Genomic DNA, 20562 nt, shown 5'->3' with positions numbered 1-20562 from the left:
ATAAGGTTGCCACCCCGGTGGGCCCAGAGGGCAGAGCACTGAGCCCAAAAGGGTTCTTCTTGAGCCTTAAAAGAGGCTCAGTTTGGGGCATGCTTTGGACCCATGCCCTTTTCTGATCTCTCTCTTTCTGAATGGAATATCTCTGTATGCCTGTCTCAGCATTGTATTTTGGAAGCACTTAACTTGTATCACAGGCTCACAGCTAGGGAGGAATTTTGTCTTAGAATGAATCATATCTCAAGTTTCAACCATACCCAAGGGTCAGATGAGACTTTGTGCTTAGAGTCGATGCTGGAATGAGTTAAGACTTGGGATTGGGGTGAATGTGTTTTGCATGTGAGAAGGACAAGAATTTGGGGTATCCACAGGACAGAGTGTTTTGGACTGAACTGCGTTCTCCCAAAATTTATGTGTGGAAGCCCTAACCCACATGTGTCTGTATTTGGCGACAGGGTTGTTAAAGAGCCAACTGAGGTTAAATGAGGTCATATACAGTCTGTGGTATTTTGTTATGTCAGCCCTAGTGGACTGATTCAGACAGCACCAGGAAAAAACAGGCAACTCACAAAATGAGAAAAAAAATTTGCAAACCATATACCTAATATTTTATCTAGAACACTTAAATTATTCTTAAAAACTCAATAATAAAAATACAACTCATTAAAAATAGGTACAGGATTTGAATAGATATTTCTCTAAAGAAGTTGTATAAATAGCCAGTAAGTACATATAAAAATGCTCAACATCATCAGTTATTAGGGAAATCCAGTGGAATCCACTTCACACCCATTAGGATGGCCATAATCAAAAAGGTGTGTAACTGTCAGTGAGAAATCAGAACCCTCATAGACACCTGGTGGAAATATAAAATGGTACAGTCACTTTGTGAAACAGTCTGACCCTTACCTTCTAGGGACTTCCCAGACAGTCCGGTGGTTAAGACTGCCCTTCTACTGCAGGGAGCACGGGTTTGATCCCTGCTCTGGGAACTAAGATCTCACATGCCACATGGTGTGGCAAAAAAAAAAAAAAAAGGCAATTCTACACCTAGCTGTATATGTAACAGAATTTAAAATATCCACACAAAACCACAATAATTTGTATATGAATGCTGCTGCTGCTAAGTCACTTCAGTCGTGTCCGACTCTGTGCGACCCCATAGACGGCAGCCCACCAGGCTCCCCTGTCCCTGGGATTCTCCAGGCAAGAACACTGGAGTGGGTTGCCATTTCCTTCTCCAATGCGTGAAAGTGAAGTCGCTCAGTCGTGTCTGACTCTTAGCGACCCCATGGACTGCAGCCTACGAGGCTCATCTGTTCATGGGATTCTCCAGGCAAGAACACTGGAGTGGGTTGCCATTTCCTTCTCCAATGCATGAAAGTGAAAAGTGAAAGTAAAGTCGCTCTGCCATGTCCGACCCTCAGCAACCCCATGGACTGCAGCCTACCAGGCTATAGCATCATTATTCACAATTGCTGAGCAGTGGAAACTAAATCATGAATAAATTACCAAAAACCATAATTTTTAATTTCTGGCCTGCAAGAAAGTAAAGGAATTGTTCTCAAAGACTGACTAGCTTATAAAAAAGCAAATATTTATTTCTAACTTAGCTGGAGTTTGACAGCCGGAGGAGGGGCGGTCAGCTGCTGTGCTGTGCTGTATCAGATCCACCTGTCACCTGCGTTCTATTTTCCTCATGATGGAAAACAAGCACACAGGAGGTAAGCCGAGGAAACTCATTGCAGCCTCTGCTCAGGTGTGTCGTATGTCATTAACCAAAGTAAGTCACGCAGCAAGGTCCAACATAATGGTGTAGGAAAGTATATGCCTTTCCCCTTAAGAAAACTTCCTAAAAAATTGTGCACATCACTTGTTTATATCCCATGGTAAGAGCTTAGCTCATGGTCATTCCTTGCTGAAGGGCCAATTGGGAAATAAAAATTTTATTGTGGATGGGCAAGTGTCCAGTTAAAATTAAGAAGTTATATTACTGAAATAATATAGAGATTACTCTCTAACAACAATAATATAGATTGAGAGACAACTATCAATCTGCCAGAAACTTCTAAAACAATTGTTTAGTTGCTCACTCATGTCCAGCTCTTTGTGACCTCATGGACTATAGCTCACCAGGCTCTTCATGGAATTTTCTCAGCAAGAATACTGGAGTGGGTTGCCATTTCTTTCTCTAGGGGATCTTCCTGACCCAGGGATCAAACCCATGTTTCCTGCATTGGCAGGCAGGTTCTTTACCAGAGAGCCACAAGGAAAGCCTCTAAAACAATTAATGATATTTTAAAATTTTAAATAGACATTAGATGCATCTGAAGAACAAAATGAGGTAGAAGATGCAGTGGAAGAATTAAACTGCCTAATTAAACTGCTTAATAAACTCTCAAACTGCTTAGAATGCAGCACAGAGAGACAGGGAGATGAAAATATGATGAGTTTAAAGATGTGGTAGAAAAGGCAGTCTCCTTCTTTAAGCCTCCTAAGAGTATTTTAAGGAGATTATAATGGAAGGAGGTGAGTGAGTGTTCATATAATGGGTGAGGACTTTCCAAACCAATAAGCAAAATAAATCTACAGATCAGGAGTTGCTAAGAACAGAATCAGTCAAAAGAAATCCAGCCTAGATACAGTGTAGTGGAACTGAGAACCTAAAGGACAACACGTCTTAAATTCACTTGTGTTGGTTTCCCTGGACTACTGGAACAGAATGCCACAGCTGAGTGGCTTAACATCATAGGAATTTAGAGTCACAGTTCTAGAGGCTCAGTTCAGTTCAATTCAGTCCCTCACTCATGTCCAACTCTTTGTGACCCCATGGACTGCAGCTTGCCAGGCTTCCTGTCCATCACCAACTCCAGGAGCTTGCTCAAACTCCTATCCATCGAGTAGGTGATGCCACCCAACCATCTCATCTTCTGTCATACCCTTCTCCTTCCTCCAGTCTTTTCCAGCATCAGGGTCTTTTCCAATGAGTCAGTTCTTCACTTCAGGTGGCCAGAATATTGGAGCTTCAATATCAGTCCTTCCAATGAATATTCAGGACTGATCTCCTTTAGGATGGACTGGTTGGATCTCCTTGCAGTCCAAGGCACTGTCAAGTCTTCTCCAATACCACAGTTCAGAAGCATCAGTTCTTTGGTGCTCAGCTTTCTTTATGATCCAACTCTCACATCCATACATGACTACTGGAAAAACCACAGCTTTGACTTTTCGGACCTTTGTTGGTAAAATAACTTCTCTGCTTTTTAATATACCATCTAGGTTTGTCATAGCTTTTCTTCCAAGGAGCAAGTGTCTTATAATTTCATGGCTGCAGTCACCATCTGCAGTGATTTTGGAGCCCAAGAAAATAAAGTCTGTCACTGTTTCCATTGTTTCCCTATCTGTTTGCCATGAAGTGATGAGATTGGATGCCATGATCTCTGTTTTTTGAATGTTGAGTTTTAAGCCAGCTTTTTCACTCTCCTCTTTACCGTTCATCAAGACGCTCTTTAGTTCTTCACTTTCTGCCATAAGGGTGGTGTCATCTGCATATCTGAGGTTACTGTTATTTCTCCTGGCAATCTTGATTCCAGCTTGTGCTTTATCCAGCCCGGCATTTCACATGATGTACTCTGCATAGAAGTTAAAAAAGCAGGGAGACAGTTTACAGCCTTGAAGAATTCCTTTCCCAATTTGGAACCAGTCTGTTCTTCCATGTCCAGTTCTAACTGTTGGTTCTTGACCTGCATACAGGTTTTTCAGGAGTCAGGTGAGGTACTCTGGTATTCCCATCTCTATCAGAATTTTCCACAGTTTGTTGTGATCCACAGTCAAAGGCTTTAGCATAGTCAATGAAGCAGATATTTTTTTCTGGAATTTTCTTGCTTTTTCTATGATCCAGCGGATGTTGGCAATTTGATCTCTGGTTCCTCTGCCTTAGAGGCGTGTGGTCTAAAATCAAGGTGACAGCAGGGCCTTGCTCCCTCTAAACAGGAGGGGGAGTCCTTTTTGACCCTCCCTTGTTTCTGGTAATCTGCCGGCAGTCTTTGGCATTCCATGGCTTGCATCTGCAGCACTGCACTGTCTGCCTCCGATCTGTGTATCTGTCTCTTTTCCTCTTCTGATAAGGAACCCAGTTATATTGGATTAAGGGCCCACCCTCCTCCAGTACAACCTTACCTTGACTAATTGCATCCAAAATAATGTCCCATTCTTTAACACTGGAGGTTAGGACTTTAACCTGTCTTTGTGAGGAATACAGTTCAACCTATAACAGGAGATCAAATAAAAGATCAACTCACTTACAAAGGAATAGTAATTAGACTGATGGCAGACTTATGAACACACAAGGGAAGCCAGAAGATAATAGAATAATGCCTCCAAGTGCTGACGGAAAATAATTGTCATCAGAATCGTGTCCCCAGTAACACTAATGGACAAGATCAAGGGCAGAATAATGACAGTTTCAAATAAACAAAAGCACATGGTTTATTACCAACTGATCTTCATTAAAGGAAAATCTAAATGATACTTCAGAGAAAAATAATCCTAGAAAAGGGTTTGAAAGACAGCAAGATGATGATCAGAAAAATTCATGAACATGTATGTATAAACACTATTTGTCTGTAACTTCCCAAAACTGACTGAAGAAGTAGAAGTCTGAATGTTCCTTTAGAAAAGAAGTTTGGTTGGTAGTAAATCAATCAAAAATCTTCCACTTAAAAAAATGCCCAGAATGTTTTATAGATCTGTTTCTTGGAAATATTCAAGGAAAAGTTCATTTTAAACTTATTCCAAGTCTTCTAGAGAATTTACAAAAAAAAAAAATAGAGTGAGAGAAAACTCTCCACTCCAACTCATTTAATGAAGTTATCAAATATTGACACAAAAGCCAGACAGGGATAGTATAAGAACATTAAATTACAAAGCAATCATATGAAGAAAGGTGCAAAGATGTTAGTAGCAAACTGATAAAATGTATTTAAAAAATAGTATAACTAAGTTGAGTTTACCCAAGTGTACAAACGTGAATTAATATTAGAAAATCAATGCGATTTACTATAATATATTGAAGAAATCATATCAATAAATGCAGAAGAAATATTTTTATGACAAAACTTAGCAAAATGATTATGAAGGAAAGCTGTAATAAAAAGCTACAAATGTGTATAGCAAACTATTTTTTTGATGGAAAAACACAGAAAGCATCTCTTTAATTTTAGGGACAAGACAAAGCCACTGTTGTCACTTCCATCAGTGTTCTATCCTCATCTTAACTAGCATACCAACACAGGAAAGGAAATTTATAAGGATAATACAGGAAGAGATGTAATTATTATTATTCACAAATGAAATGATTGTCATCTTAGGGTTTTCTGCGTTAAAAAATTGACAGACTAGGAACTTCCCTCACAGTCCAGTGATTAAGACTTCATGCTTGCACTACAGGTTCAATCCCTGGTTGGGGATCTAAGATTGCATACGCTGTGTGCTGTGGCCAAAAAAAACACACAAAATTGACAGACTGAAATCAGACTTACTAAAATAATTTAGTACTGTATCTAGATAAAAAATAAATGTACAGAACCAAGCATATTCTACACCCTAATTAGAAAATCTAATTTAAAAAAATTGATAACCCATGAAAAATACATATGCATGACCCATAAACATATTACTGCAGATGGTAACTGCAGCCATGAAATTAAGACACTTTCTCCTTGGAGGAAAAGCTGTGACAAACCTAGGCAATGTATTAAAAAGCAGAAATAGCACTTTGTCAACAAAGATCCATATAGTCAAAGCTATGGTTTTTCCAGTAGTCATGTATCAATGTGAGAATTGGACCATTAAGAAGTTTCTGTGATGAAAAATTGATGCTTTCAAACTGTGGCATTGGAGAAGACTCTTGAGAATCCCTTGGACAGGAAGAAGATCAAACCAGCCAATCCTAAAGGAAAGATGCTGAAGCTGAAGCTCTACTACTTTGGCCACCTGATTCAATTGGAAAAAAACTCTGATACTGGGAAGGATTGAGGGCAGGAGGAGAATGGGACAACAGAGGATGAGATGGTTGGATGGCATCACCAACTCAATGGACATGAGTTTGAGCAAATTCTGGAAGTTAGTGAAGGACAGGGAAGCCTGGCGTGCTGCAGTCCATGGGATTGCAAAGAGTAGGACATGACTGAGAACTGAACAACACAAACATATGAGAAGCGCAACTTATGATAAAAAGAAATGTAAATTAGAAGCACAGTGAAATATTTCTCATTAATAGATCGGGAAAAATTCAAAATCTTGACAACACTCTGTGGGTGTGGCAGTGAGGAAAAATACAAAAGAGAGAGACCCTCATACACAGCTGATAAGGATATAGAATGGTGCAGCCCCTCAAAGGAGTCATTAAGAATTATCAAACAAAACTACCTGTGTACCTTTTAACTCAGCTATCCCTTTTCTAGGGATTTACCCTGAATAGGCACCTCCACAGACATTACACAACATACACATAAGGTTACCCACTCAGGCTTTATTTGTAGTAGTAGAACATTGGAAACAGTATAAACTATGATAAATATATACAATAAAGAAATGCAAATATAATAACCTATACTGGAAAAGGATCTGGAGAAATATACATACACGTGTATAAATATATATTAACTTTTACTGTACATCTGAAACATTGTAAATCAACTACTTCAATTTATAGAAATACGGGTAAAAACAAATGAGAAAGATTTCTGTAGACTGATAAAAAAGTGCTGTATAGGAAACATTGTTAAGTGCAAAAGAGCATATAGTATGTTACCTTTTGTGTAAGAAAAAAAGGAAGTGTTTGCTTATTTTCCTGAAAAGAAACACAGGAGGGATAAACCATATATTAATTGTTAGTTATTTAGTATGATAAACCATATATAAATTATCTCCTGTATAAGCCTCCTAGGGCTGCCATAACATACCACAACCTGAGTGGCTTAAACAACAGAAACTTTCTCAAAGTTCTGAGGTTGGAAGCCCAGGACAAGGTGCCAGAAAAATTTGGTTTCTGGTCAGGCATCCTTTCCTGGCTTGCAGATGGCCTCCTTGCTGTGTCCTCACTTGGCCCTTTCCCCGTGCAAGTGCACAAGGAGGGAGAGAGCGCTCAGGTGTCTCTTCTCAAGGACACCAGTCTTCTCTGATCAGAGACTCACCCATATGATCTCATTTAACCTTAGTTTCCTCTGTAAAAGCCCAGTTTCCAAATACAGTCAGATTAGGGATTCCTGCTTCACCATACAAATTTTGGTGGTCGCTAAGTTGTGTCCGACTCTTGCGACCCCTTGGACAGTGGCCTGCCAGGCTCCTCTGTCCATGGGATTCTCTAGGCAAGAATAATGGAGTCGGTTGCCATTTCCTTCTCCAGGGATCTTCCCAACCCAGGAATCAAAGCCAGGTCTCCTGCATTGCAGGCAGATTCTTTACCAACTGAGCTATGAGGGAAGCCCAACTCATTTTGGAAGCCCAATACACATTTTGGAGGAACGCAAATACGTAAGTTACCTCTGGGATTTGAGTGGAATGGATGGATATAGTAATGAGATTTCTCAGAGCGTATCATTATTTATAACGTTTTACATTTCTAGTCACATAAATGGTTTACATATTTTAAGTATATGAGTTCAAAAAACAATGAAGCAAATGAACCTAATTTTATCAAATTGATATGTAACCACATTGACAAAAGTTTCATTGAAGTCACTTTTGAACATAGTGTTCTCATGTACACCCTGGTAGATAGTCTAACAGCTACAAAGAAATTTTGAAAGTTACTTCGGCTTGTTATTGGTAGCATCAGTGGAATAGCAGTTCTGGAACTAGTTTATCTTTTTTGTAGAACAGAACAAACCAGTGACTATACTGGTGTCATTATGTGAGGTAGGAAGTTCACATGTGGAATGGGGGAAGGGGAAGAGGAACCCTGCAGTGGGATTTGGATTGAAGGTGTCCATGTGAACTGATTTTCCCCTGGACCTGTCCACTCAAAGGGTCTGCAAGCAAAGAAGTTCCAGTAGCAGGGACAACACAGCAAGAGCCAGGTGATACCTGCACACACTGTGGAATGGGTTACAGGAGAGGAATCCCTAGTTAGGGAGCTCCAGGTTTTTATAACAGGCTGCATGCAGACATGCCTGAATTTTGCCTTATGCATTATAGATATTACCTTATTATACTGGATAATAATAATCTTGTTCTGCTGGGATACATTACCTCTAGCCTCCAAGGCTACTCACTGTCAGCTTTAAAAATAAGATAGGTCATATGTCACCAGCAAAATGAGTTTATTTGGGAATAGCTAGAGGAGTTGCAATTCAGGAATGCAAGCTCTGGCAGACCATGGGCATCAGAGAACAAAAGAGGGGAACCTGCTTTTATAGAGAAATTGGGGGTTAGGATGGGCTGTTTAAATGAAAGTTCACCAGAGGAAAGTAAGAGTTCAGGGTGGCGCTAATTCCTCATTGACTGAGCTGCAGAGCTTTCCATTGGATGGGCTTGTTGCTGGGCGAGAAGGAAATTTTCCTTTCTCCTGCTGGGCTGTAGCAGAGAAGGCAATGGCACCCCATTCCAGTACTCTTGCCTGGAAAATCCCATGGACGGAGGAGCCTGGTAGGCTGCAGTCCATGGGGTCGCTAGGAGTCGGACACGACTGAGTGACTTCAGTTTCACTTTTCCCTTTCATGCACTGGAGAAGGAAATGGCAACCCACTCCAGTGTTCTTGCCTGGAGAATCCCAGGGACGGGGGAGCCTGGTGGGCTGCTGTCTCTGGGGTCGCACAGAGTCGGACACAACTGAAGCGACTTAGCAGCAGCAGAAGCAGCTGGGCTGTAGAGGGACCTTCTTGCTGGAGATGCAAACAGGTCTGTCCTATTTGGGGTACTTGACAAGGAGTGTTAGGGCATGAGAGTTCCCTCTAAAGAACTTCCTGACTTTAATTGTAGTTGAAGTTTCCTGTGTTAATTTTCACATCGTTATTCAAATACCTTGAAAAGATAATTCAAAACAAAAGGACAATTTGTGGCTCTCCGCTCACAAGTCATGAAGAAACATGAGATCATGGAGAACTATCTCCCAGTAGCCAGTTTGTGGGTCATTCTACAAAGCAACCGGTCATAGTTCATTAAAAATATTAATGTCTGGACTTCCCTGGTGGTCCAGAGGATAAAAATCTACCTGCCAGTGCAGGAGACGGGTTCAGTCCCTGATCTGGGAAGATCCCACATGCTGCAGAGGAACTACGGCCGTGTACCACATCTAGAGAAAGCCCACACAGCAACAAAAGACCCACTGCGGTCAATGAAATAAAAGCATTTTTAAAGTATTAATGTCCAAGCAAACCTTGTTAGTGGCCTGCCCACATTCCCTCAACGTTTCCACCTCAGTGTTCTGTCTTGGTGTCTCTCTTCCAGATTTTGCATTTCTTTGCCTGAGTGTTTTTTGCCTGAGCTTCTGCCTAAGGCTGATGGGGAATCAGCTCCTTTAGGAGCAGCTCGTGAACAATGACTGATAAAAGTTGGAACATAGATTACCCCAGGTCCCTTGCCTTCTGTGTGGGTGGCTCTGAGGCATAGGTTGTAACTGACTCCCTGAGTTCCCCAACAGTAGAAAGCAGCTTCCTTCCATCATAACTGGCTTGATGACATACCCTATTGTTTGGTCTCTTTCCCTGTCTCGCGTCCCTGTGACATTACTGGTGTTTCCTGAGTTTACCTCTCAAATAAGCTACTTCCAGTTGAATCCTTGTCTCAGGTCCATTCTGGTAGAACTCAAAATAAGACGTCCCTGTGGAAATGTCAAACATGCAGTCAGATATGAATCTGGAATTCAGAGAAGAGGTTCGCTCAATTTGTGAGTCGTCAGCAGAAAGATGGTAATTGTTCCAGTTATCTATTGCACCAAGAGAGATTACCCTAAAATTTCATGGCTGAAAACAACCCCTTTTTTTCTTTTTTTGTAACTTACAATTTTGTGGATCAGAAATTCAAGCTTGTCAGCCAGGCAGTTCTTCTGTTCCACATGACATCATCTGAGGTCAGTCATTCCATGGTATTCAGCTGTCTCTGCAGGTAAAACTGTGAGCAGAGATAGGAAACCGAAGATATGAATGGGGATGAAGTCCAAGCTCTGAAACTTCCAATAGTAAGAGGCCAGCGAGCTGAGGAAGAGCCAGCAGCAGAGAGTGGGCACTGCCTGCATTGTATGCTGCTGTTAAATCAACGCACATTAAAAACTGACATTGTGAATATCTGTTGGGACCCAGAGATATTGAATAATGTCCTCCCAACTGAGAAGGACCTTTGAGACCAAAACATGAAGGAGGAAACCCCATAAAGTGCAGTCAGGAAGTTTATGTTGGCAACTTACAGGCATGGTCCTGTGGACCAGCATCCAGGGGCATTCACAGCTGCACTCTATGTCACCAGAAGGGGTACCAGGGACTGGAAGGGGCCAGGCTAAAAATAGAACCTGCTACCAAGTGGGAAGCACGTCCACAGTGATGGGAACGCAGGGTTTTTCTTCCCCCAGGGGTATCTCGTGATCATTAACCACCTGCATCAGGACAAGGCATTCTTCCAGGTTCCATATCAGATGAAGGCAAGGGTAAATGTTGATAGGAAACTTAGAGGACTCGGATGCATTCCTGTGAGTGAACTGCAGCTCAGTCACGTGGAACAGGGAGGGGTAGGACTAGCGGCCCAAAATGGGGCTGACAAATGGAGTCAGTATGGTCCAGCCACATGGCATCACGTGGACCATGGCAAGAGCAGGTATTCAGGTGAGTCGAAAGTTTGATTAATTGGTTCAAGGGAGAATGGGATGGGTGGAAATAGAATTGTATTAGCGGTTCTTCAGAGAATTTCTGTTATATACAAGAATGGGGAGATGGGAGGTCAGCATTGTGTTCCCACGTCCCTTTCTCTTCCAAGATTCCATCTAACGTCATCCACTTCTGCACTTCTGGTTTGGAACTTGTACATGGAGGCGTACTGGCTGGTGTGATAGCTTGGGATCCCCCTTTATTACCCCTTTATTGTTTGCATAATGAGAAGATAACTAAACTTTAGTAATAAGTATCTCCTATGGCACTTTTTAACTCCAGAGCTGCAGGGAGGAGGAGTATGAGTATGGTTTTTTTTAATCATTATTTCACCATGCACAGTATTACCTAACTTTACCCATTATATTTGAAGTTTTTATACTTGATAAATGTCCATATTTATGTGTAGGTAAAAAAGGATTTGCCATAGTGAGGTTTATAGTTTTATGTCAAATTAAGCAGGCACAAATAGTATGAAGGCATTAATAGCAGAGTCTCAGGGGCAACACAGTTCAGTTCAATTCAGTCACTCAGTCGTGTCCAACTCTTTGCAGCCCCATGGACTGCAGCAAGCCAGGCTTCCCTGTCCATCAAAAACTCCCCGAGCTTGCTCAAACTCATGTCCATTGAGTCGGTGATGCCATCCAGCCATCTCATTCTCTGTTGTCCCCTTCTCCTCCTGCCTTCAGTCTTTCCCAGCATCAGGGTCTTTTCCAGTGAGTCAGTTCTTCGCATCAGGTGGCCAAAGTATTAGAGCTTCAGCTTCATCATCAGTCCATCCAATGAATATTCAGGACTGATTTCCTTTAGGATTGACTGGTTAGATCTCCTTGCAGTCCAAAAGTCTTCTCGAACACCACAGTTCAAAAGCATCAATTCTTTGGCACTCAGCTTTCTTAATGGTCCAACTCTCACATCCATACATGACTACTGGAAAAACCATAGCTTTGACTAGACAGCCCTTTATTAGCAAAGTAATGTCTCTGCTTTTTTAATATGCTATCTAGGTTTGTCATAGCTTTTCTTCCAAGGAGCAAGCATCTTTTAATTTCATGGCTGCAGTCACCATCTGCAGTGATTTTGGAGCCCAAGAAAATAAAGTCTGTCACTGTTTCCATTGTTTACCCATCTATTTGTCATGAAGTGACCAGATGCCATTATCTTAGTTATTTGAATGTTGAGTTTTAAGCTACTTTTATCACTCTCCTCTTTCACCTTCATCAAGAGGCTCTTTAGTTCCTCTTCACTTTCTACCATAAGGGTGGAGTCATCTGCATATCTGAGATTATTGATATTTCTCCCGGCAATCTTGATTCCAGCTTGTGCTTCACCCAGTCCAGCATTTTGCATGACATACTCTGCATAGAAGTTAAATAAGCAGGGTGACAATATACAGCCTTGATGTACTCCTTTCCCAATTTGGAACCAGTCCATTGTTCCATGTCCAGTTCTAACTGTTGCTTCTTGACCTGCATACAGGTTTCTCAGGAGGCAGGTAAGGTGGTCTGACATTCCCATCTCTATCAGAATTTTCCAGTTTGTTGTGATCCACACAAAGGCTTTAGCTTAGTCAATGAAGCAGAAGTAGATGTTTTTCTGGAATTCTCTTGCTTTTTCTGTGATCCAACGGATGTTGGCAGTATGATCTCTGTGGTTTGTCTGCATTTTCTAAATCCAGCTTGAACATCTGGAAGTTCTCAGGTCACATACTAATGAAGCCTAACTTGGAGAATTTTGAGCATTACTTTGCTAGTGTGTAAGATGAATGCTGGGCTCCATATTGTGTCTTAATCTATCCTTGCCCAGTTTCCTTATCGAAACTGCAGACAATAATAGTAAAGGTGTTATAAAGATTAGATAGGAAAAGATCAATGCATGTAAAGTGCTCAGACTAGTGCATGTGACTCTTTGCGACTCTATGGACTAGTAAACTCTTCCTAAGTACATAGTGGAGCTTCCCGGGTGGTGCTCATGGTAAAGAATCCTCCTGCCAATGCAGGAGATGAGGCTTCAATCCCTGGGTCAGGAAGATCCTCCGGAGGACATGGCAACCCACTGCAGTATTCTTTCTTGGGAAATCCCATGGACAAAGGAGCCTGGTGGGCTACAGTCCATGAAGCTGCAAAGAGTCAGACACAACTGAGCAACTGAGCACACACATACACAAGTATATAGTAAGTCCTTGATAAAGTTAGCGAGTGTGTTATTACTGAGCAGTGAATCTACTGTCAGTAGAAGACATGACTTACAGTGGCTTAAATAAGAAGAGATTGTTCTGATGACCCAGCAGGCACCCTGGAGCTAGGTGGTACTAAAACCAGCTCATCTCTACAATGCCAGGGCTTTGCCCCACGTCAGTTCCCTTAAATTTTCCCTCGTGATTACACTCCCGCCAGTCACCGCAATCTCAAACAAAGGCATTCAAAGGCAGAAAGCAGGAGGCAAGGAAACAATTTCTGCTCCGGTGCCTTTCTCTTACTAGGGAGGAAACCACCTCTCGGTGGTTGTGTTTGTGTTGTGTTGCGTTGTGTTTTTCAAGATTGCCTTAGTTTGAGAAAGCCCTCTGACTAAGAAATGGAAGTGCTGGCTGTTGGTCCTAAGTGCACTGATAAGATCCATGCAAGGGGCAAGATGCTCAAGGCACCCACTTGCCGCTGAAAGGGCATCTGATGTTGGGCGTGTACACACTGGAATACTACTCAGCCACAAAGAGAAATGATGCCATTGGCAGCAACATGGATAGACCTAGAGATTATCATACTACGTGAAATAAGACAAAGACAAATATCATGTGATATAACTCACATGTGAAATCTACAGTATAACAGAAATGAACATATCTTCCAAACGGAAACAGCCTCACAGACAGAGAACAGACTTGTGGTTTCCAAAGGGGAAAGGGAGTGGGAAAGGATAAATTAGGAGCTTCAGATTAGCAGATACTGCTATATATAAAACAGATAAATGACAAGGTCCAACTGTATAGCACAGAGAACTATATTCAGTATCCTATAATGAACTATAATGTGGAAACATGTTTTAAATAAAGGGCACCTGAAATCTTACAGATTCAAGAACAAACTTCTAATTTCTATCACCAGATCTGCTCTTCCCCATCTCAGTAGCTGGCACTCCATCCTTCCAGTTACTCAGACCAAATGCTGGAGTCCTCCTTAACGCCTCTCTTACACATCACGTTCAACTAGTTAATTAATGCTGTCAGATCTGCCTTCAGATTCTATCCAGTCACTCCCATCACCCCTGTCATTACCATGCTGGCCCAACACACTATCATTCCTCACCTCCATTATTTTAGTCCTTTTCTGACCACTCTCTGCTTTCTCCCTACCCCCACTATCCTTTTAAAAGGTAGATCATAATTATGTCATCTTCTGGTTCAGAACTCTCCAATCTCACTCAGAGTAAAACCTGGTTTCTTCTCATGGCCTACAATTCCTCTAAGAGAGTCAGTCCTCCTGACTCTGACCTCACCTGCTCCTTATACCTTCTAGCTCATTCTGCCCAGCTGCACTGACTTCCTTGCTGTTCTTCAGTCTTGCTGAGCATGGTCCCACCTCAAGACCTGCTCCTCCTGACAAGCACACAAAGCTTGACCCCTTACCCCACTTCCTTCAGGCCCCCTTGTCCCCACTACTGCCACCTTCCCTGGCCTTCTCCTGTCCTCCCTGCCTCCCCACTGTTTTATTTTTCTCCATCTGACTCGCTGTGTATGTGTATTTATATACAAGGACGAAGTATGCTTCCTCGGAGAAGGCAATGGCACCCCACTCCAGTACTCTTGCCTGGAAAATCCCATGGACGGAGGAGCCTGGTAGGCTGCAGTCCATGGGGTCGCTAAGGGTCGGGCAGGACTGAGCGACTTCACTTTCACTTTTCACTTTCATGCATTGGAGAAGGAAATGGCAACCCACTCCAGTGCTCTTGCCTGGAGAATCCCAGGGACGGGGGAGCCTGGTGGGCTGCCGTCTATGGGGTTACACAGAGTCGGACATGACTGAAGCGAGTTAGCAGCAGCAGCAGCAGTGTGCTTCCTTACTTTTTTCCTGTCTCTCCCACAGAAATGTAAGTTCTGTGAGGGAAGGAACTTTCTTTTATTACCTGTTTTAACCCTAGTGCTCGAAACCTGGTAGGCACTTGGGGGAAAAAATTGCTAAATGAATGAGCAAACAATGCTTAACATTCGGGTTATTTAAGCTTTGTACAAAGGTTTATGCATATTTCCGTATTTTATGGTTGATAACTTTTGTGAATAATTCTCAAAATGAGAAGGTAAAGACATTTTTTGGCTTCTAGTAAAAGTTATCAAACTGCTTTTCAAAATATTTAAGCCAGTTAAGCAGAAGATGGGGGCTTCCCGGGTGGTACAGTGGCAAATGATCCGCCTGTCAATGCAAGAGATGTGGATTCGAGCCCTGGTCAGGGAGATCCCCTGCAGTAGGACATGGCAACGCACTCCAGTGTTCTTGCCTGGGAAACTCCATGGACAGAGGAGCCTGGCGGGCTACAGTCCATGGAATCACAGAGTTGGACACAACTGAGCCCAAGCAGAAGGAACCAGTTATGTGATGCTCCTGCTAGACATTCTTGGTTGAAACTTTTGCATGTGTTTTGTAGGAAAGACTAGCAAAATTGATTTTTTTTCCATATTTATCTGTAGCCATCAACAGTGCTGTTGTTTTTTCCCTTCAGTTTTATTGAGATGCAGTTGACATACAGCACTATGTAAGTTTAGAGTGTTCAGACTAATGATTTGACGTACATACATCATGAAATGATGATCACAGTAAGTCTAGTGAACTCCCATCACCATAAGCAGATACAAAAATTAAAGACAAAATTGTTTCCTTTTGATGAGAACATCAATAGTATATTTAAATGAATTAATATTACTTTAAAAAATTAAAATCTCACCCACTGGCTTTCTTGTATTCATCCACCTTTTTGGTTCTGACCTATCCTTGTTGTTGTTGTTCAGTCGCTCAGTCGTGTCCGACTCTTCACGACCCCATGGACTGCGGCACGCCAGGCTTCCCTGTCCTTCACCGTCTCCCGGAGCTTGCTCAAACTCATGTCCATTGAGTCAGTGGTGCCATGCAACCATCTCGTCCTCTGTTGTCCCCTTCTCCTCCTATCCTTAGTGATTTTAATTAAAGGTGAACTTATCAACCTACTTTAAACACTCCTTCCTGTTTTCCTGCACTAAGGGTCATATTGGCCTCACAAGTTCTGGATTCTAAGTCCTGTTTATTAGCATTTATCTTACTTATAGAATTCTCACACCAGAGGGAAAGGCAGTTCTTTCTGCCTCCATGACTATGCCCTTTTAAAAAATACCAGGCCCCTCCCCATGATATTTTCTTTATCCTGATAATATGAATATATGTATAGCTTATATATGACCTCTTGAGTATAGTTTATACAGTTGTATTTTTTCTGTTTTTGGCTGTGCTGGGTCTTAGTTGCAGAATCTTAAGCTGTGGCATGTAAACTCTTAGTTGCTGCACATGGGATCTAGTTCCCTGACCAGGGATGGAACCCAGGGCTCCTGCATTGGGAGCATGGAGTCTTATCCACTGGACCACCACAGAAGTCCCACAGCCCTGGGTTTTTTTGGCCACACCGTGAGAAAAATGTATGAATATATATTGGTCTCTGTCCCTGCCTCCTTGTATCTTGCTCAGTGGTAAGAGTGTCAGAGCATCTTTTGTTCTAATATTTGATCTTTGACCTTGGTTCCTGACACAGAGACTTAGGAATCCCTTGGCATTTTTTGTGTGACGGGAGTGTCTTTTGTTCTAGTGAGGTGACTGTGGTGGGCTTCTCAATAACTTCAGAATGGGGCGAGGGCAGTGCTGGGCACCAGAAAGACCAAACCATGATTAGAAGTTCACCCCTCATCACCTCTGAGAAGAGGAAAGGGGCTGAGAACGGAGCTAATGACTGATCATGCCTCTGAGATGAAGTCTCCACAAAAACCCCAGAACTGGGGTTTAGAGAGCTTCTGGTTGGTGAACATGTCCACATATTGGGAGGGAGGCATGCCCCAACTGAGGCATGCCTCAGGGACAGAGGCTGTCATGCTTGGGGCCCTCCCAAATCCGGGCCCTGTGTATCTTCTTATCCGGCTGTTCATTTGTGTCCTTTGTTACATAATACACGGGTAAACGCAGGTAACTGTCTCCCTGCATTCTGTGACCCGTTCTAGCAAATAATCAAGGAGGTGGGCAATAGGAACCTCTGATTTGTAGCCAACTCAAACAGCTTTTGTGGGTAACCTGGGGACCTATTTTTTATTTGCAAATGGCATTTGAAGTGAGGGGCAGTCTTGTGGGACTGAACCCTTAGTCCGTAGAGTCTGCCTAACTGCAGTTAGTGTCAGGATTGAATGGAATTGTTGTGTCAGCTGGCAGTGTAGAGAACTGCATGATCCGTGGGAAACTCGCACACTTGATGCTGAAAGAGTGAGTGTGTCAGTATCATGACAGTAAAGGAGAAATACACAGGAGGAGAAGGGCAGGTTATCCCACGTACCTTCTCACTCATTTCATTTTCTTGTTTGCAAAGCCACTGTATCAGAGATGCCTTCCCCGCATCATCCCTTGATCTAAACAGCACCACCGTTCTCATTACTCTGGCTTCTGCCTCAGTCTTGGTCATGGCACCTCCTTCTACCAGCCAGACTTTATAACTGTTTGCTTGCTCATCTTTTCTCTGCCTTCTAGGATACAAGTTCCAGGGGAGCCCAGACTTTGTTCTTTGCTCCATCCTCAGCTCCTGGATTAGGGCGTCTCACATAGGAGTGGTTTAATAAATATTTATTTGATGAAAGATGAATAAATGAATGAATAATAAGTACTACCCATTTACTATACTACGGGAGCCCTTGACTGGTAAAATATTTGGAAGTGACATGTTACACAGCACTCTACACAAAACAGAAGAAACCCGCACATCTCGTGTCTGCGTGCATGATGTCACTTCAGTCATGTCTGACTCTGCGAGACTATGGACCAGAGCCCTCCAGGCTCCTCTATCCGTGGGATTCTCCAGGCAAGAATACTCGAGTGGGTTGCCATGCCCTCCTTCAGGGGATCTTCCCGATCCAGAGACTGAAGCTGAGTCTCCTGTGTCTCCTGCACTAGCAGGCAGGTTGTTTACCACTGTGCCACCTAGGAAGGCCCACACATCTCACAGGGAAGCTTAAGACCATTTAAACTACATAAATGAGCACTTTTCTTTTAAACCTTTTTCTTCTATGCACAGCAAAGGAAACTGTCAACAAAATGAAAAGACAACCTGTGGAATGGGAGAAAGTATTGTAAGTGATGCAACTGACAAGGGGTTAATATCCAAAATATGCAAAGAGTTCATGCAATTCAACATCAAAAAACAAATGAGCCAATCAAAAAATAGGCAGAAGACCTAAATAGATACTTTCCCAAAGAAGACATACAGATGGCTAACAAGCATATGAACGGATACTCAACATTGCTCATTATTAGAGAAATGCCAACTCAACCACAGTGAGGACAAAATGACCATCTCAGAAAGTCTCTGGAGAGGGTGTGGAAGAAAGGTGTTGGTGGAAGTGTAAACTGGTGCAGCCACTATGGAGGACAGGATGGAAGTGCCTTATAAAACTAAACACAGAGCTACCATATGATCCAGCAGTCCCACTCCTGGGTATATCTGGGAAAAATGAAAACTCTAATTAAAGAAGATACATTCACCACAACATTCATGGCAGCACTATTTACAGTAGCCAAGAAATGAGATCAGCCTAAGTGTCCATCAACAGACAAATGGATAAAGAAGATGAAATATATATATGTACACAATTGAATATTACGTGCCATAAAAAGAATGAAATAATGCCATTTGCAGCAATGCAGATGGACCTCAAGAATATTATGCTTTGTGAAATAAACCAGAGAGACAAATACTGTATGACTTTACTTATATGTGGAATCCCAAAAATAATACCAGTTAATATGTATGCAAAAAAACAGACTCACAGATGCAGAAAACAAGCTGGTGGTTACCAGAGGTGGGTGGGAGGAAGAGACAAATTAGGGGTATGGGATTAGTGATGCAAACTACCACACATAAAATAGATAAGCAACAAAAAATTTATAGCACCAGGAATTATTTGTCTTGCTTCCCTGGTAGCTCAATGGTAAAGAATCTCCGTGCCAAGCAGGATTTTGATCCATGGATTGGGAAGATCCTCTAGAGGAGGAAATGGCAACCCACTCCAGTATTCTTGCCTTGGAAATCCCATGGAGAGAGGAGCCTGGCATCCACAGAGGAGTTAAATCCATGAGGTCGCAAAGAGTCAGATACAACTTAGCAACTAAACAACCACCAAGAAAGGTATAATGGAATACAATCTGCAAAAAAAAAAAAAAAAGCAAACCATGCTGTACACCTGAACCTAATCCAACATGGTAAATCAATTATACTTCAGTGAAAATTAAAGTTGTTCTATTTTTGTTCCAGTCCCTCATTCATGCTCCTTACATCTAGTCTGGCTTCTGACGTCTCTTCCCTCAGCTTCCAGATGACCACCTCCTCTCTATGTCTCTGTGCTCCTGTATCCCGCCCTGGTGTCTCTATTTCCTCCTCTTACAAGGACACCAGACAGATTGAATCAAGACCCACCCTAACACCCTCATTGTGCCCTCTTAGCGCAGTAGGCAGGGCGTCAGTCTCTGAAGGTCCTGAGTTCATGCCTCAGAGAGGGCAGATCATACCTTTGGACTTCCCTGGTGGCTCAGACGGTAAAGCGTCTGCCTACAATGTGGGAAACCCAGGTTCGATTCCTGGGTTGGGAGGATCCCCTGGAGAAGGAAATGGCAACCCATTCCAGTACTCTTGCCTGGAAAATCCCATGGATGGAGGATCCTGGTAGGCTATAGTCCATGGGGTCACAAAGAGTCAGACATGACTGAGCGACTTAACTTTCAACTTTCACCTCTTTACAGGCCTTATCTCTAGTTACAGTCACAATCTGAGGTACTGGGGCACAAGCTTCAATGTGAATTTTGGCACAACACAAATCAGTTCACAAGTAGCTTCTAGGCTTCCCTTCTTACCTCACTGGCCATTCTCTTTGAGCTTTCTTTGTTCCTTCTCTTTTGTCTTGCCTCTAATGTTGCAGTGCTCAGGATTCAGTCTTTGGGATCCCTTCTCCTTGTTATCTACACTTTATTCTTACATTATCTCATCTACTCCCATGGCTCTAAATATTATTGTGTTGGCCAAAATGCTCCTTTCCCTTTTCCTGTAAGATGGCTCTAGTAGCCCTTAGGTGTCTTCAACTTCATTTGAAACAATTTTGTTAGATTGTATTGTGACAGCTATCAGATCAGCATGCATTTAAAAAAAAATCAAAATGGATGAATTTTTGTGTGGCTATTTTAATATTGAAAATGGAAGAGAAAAAGCAACATTTTTGACATATTATGCTTTATTGTTTCAAGAAAGGTAAAAACACAATTGAAACGCAAAAAAAGATTTGTGTAATGTATAAAGATTGAACCTGTCAAACCTGATTTGTGAAGTTTCATGCTTGAGCTTTCTCGCTGGATGGTGCTCTACGGTGGGATAGACCAGTTGAAATTTATAATGTCAAATTGAAAAACTAATTGAGAAAGTCAACGTTATATCATGCAGGAGATAGCTGATA

The 20562-nt window shown here is 42.2% G+C and overlaps 1 long non-coding RNA gene across 2 annotated transcripts; it reads left to right on the top strand.

Moving 5' to 3' along the window:
* Nucleotides 1-7391: 7391 nt before the first annotated feature.
* Nucleotides 7392-17726, top strand: LOC147372990 (uncharacterized). Of its 2 annotated transcripts, none has more exons than XR_015164459.1 (2): nucleotides 7392-7530; nucleotides 17597-17726. It is a non-coding gene; the product is annotated as an uncharacterized LOC147372990 (long non-coding RNA). The 2 variants fall into 2 exon arrangements; XR_015164457.1 differs by lacking the exon at nucleotides 17597-17726 and adding an exon at nucleotides 15850-16044 and having other exon boundaries at nucleotides 7403-7530.
* Nucleotides 17727-20562: the final 2836 nt, after the last annotated feature.

Source organism: Bos grunniens, chromosome 5 (assembly GCF_055505025.1).
Source record: "Bos grunniens cultivar Pamir isolate PY7600 chromosome 5, Bosgru_T2T1.0, whole genome shotgun sequence".
NCBI lineage: Eukaryota > Metazoa > Chordata > Mammalia > Artiodactyla > Bovidae > Bos > Bos grunniens.
The sequence above is the reverse complement of the archived record's forward strand: the minus strand, read 5'-3'. Positions and strand labels throughout refer to the sequence as shown.